Below are 1,878 nucleotides of genomic sequence, written 5' to 3' on the forward strand. Positions count from 1 at the left end.
GAAGGAGAGAGAGAGAGAGAGAGAGAGAGAGAGAGAGAGAGAGAGAGAGAGAGAGAGAGGCTAAATACACAATGATAGCAGGCATATGATTCTAATTGTGTTGAACTAGAATAGTCAAGTTCAATTCATGAATTCACTGCAGTTATGTTTGCTCATACAAGACCTGCACAAAATTGGTCCTCTCTCTGTTTCATTATGCACGGGGGAGGGGCTCATGAGGCCCTATCCTTATTATTATTAGTGGGTGCTGGAGAAAAGGGTCACTGCTTTAAACAGTGTAGTCACTGAACAATTGCCCATGTTCCAGGAAAGAAACCCCTCCTTTTGCAAGCAATCACAATTAAACCAAGTGAGTCAAAAAAAAAAAAAAAGCAAAAAGCAAATTAGGAGGAGGCTTGTTGGTAGAAGGGTTTCAGGATGATGTAAATGAGAGTAATGGTGGCTGAGAATGTCCAAAGTAAGTACACACATGAGTAAAACTGTCAAAAACAATTTTTACTTAAAATTAAGCTTCATAGGAACAGAAGGCATAAAACTTTGTCACCAAAGGCTGGAAATTCAGAGCTGCTGTCAGAGAGCAGTGTTCGTGTTGTCCAAGTTTTAACAATGGGCAGTGATGCTTGACACGAGATGTGGATTTATTTCAAAGGGTTAAAACAGTGATAATCTGGTTCCCGTGTACATATCGCATATCTAGGTTTATAAAACTCGAAGGACATTTACGGGACTCACCCCAATTCAACGGAGCCAGACCACTTTGCAAAAGTGCCTGGGAGTCAATATTTTCGTGAAGAGCCCCATAGGGAATGACTCATATGGAATGAGGTAGAAAATACGTTTTTCAAAATAAAGTTCTTAATTTAGTAAGGAAAATACTGTGGATCAATAGCAACCTGACACCTCAATATCACCTCCCCTCCCCAGCTGCAATATCAGCCTTTTCACACACACACACACCCAAAAAAAATTCAGCAAAAGAAACTGAACTCTGTTCTGCGGAAACTCAGGTTGCCTGAGACTCGAAGTCAGTGGTTCTCAACCATCTTCATGCTGTGACTCTTTAACACAGTTTCTCATGATGTATAATCCTCAACCGTGAAATCTTTTCCATGGTTACTTCAGAACGATCTCTCTCCCCTGCTGTGAATCATAATGTTAATATTTGTGGGTTTTGATGGTCTTAGAAGATCTTCATGAAAAGGTTGGGTAACCTCCCGGGGGGTCGCGACCCACAGGTTGAGAACCACCGCTCTAAGTTCTTCTGTCCTGGTGCTCGGATCTTGGTACCCCGGAGTAAACAATCTGACAGGAGGAACCTATTCCAAGGCAAGAGTAGCAGAGCTCAGGGTGCTGGCATACTTTGACTTTATTCTTGTCATAAGACTGGGTCATGTTATTTCAGATGGATTGTCGTTGGCTGCTTCTCCAGGTTACGCTTGGCCAAAGTACTTGAGATGTACATACTATTCCATCCAGGGGCTAATTCACATGGGCTATGGCACACAGCCCGGTGTCTGTTTAGATAGATAGATAGATAGATAGATAGATAGATAGATAGATAGATAGATAGAGATAGAGATATAGATAGATATAGTTATATATAAACACACATACATACAGTATATATATATATATATGTATATATATATATATATATATGTGTGTGTGTGTGTGTGTGTGTGTGTGTGTGTGTGTTATATAATTTTAACTGGGTGTCACGTATATGTGATGTTTTGAAAATTTGGGGGGAGTATTATATTTATTTTAAATTAGAGGGAGTGGGAAAGACAAATGTCCTTTCATCAGCTACAGAATTTACACGAATCTTTTTGAAAGTTTTCGGATTTTCACTCATAAAATAGAAATAACATGACAGAA

This window comes from Mus caroli, chromosome 10 (genome assembly GCF_900094665.2).
Source record: "Mus caroli chromosome 10, CAROLI_EIJ_v1.1, whole genome shotgun sequence".
In the NCBI taxonomy this organism is placed as follows: Eukaryota; Metazoa; Chordata; class Mammalia; order Rodentia; family Muridae; genus Mus; species Mus caroli.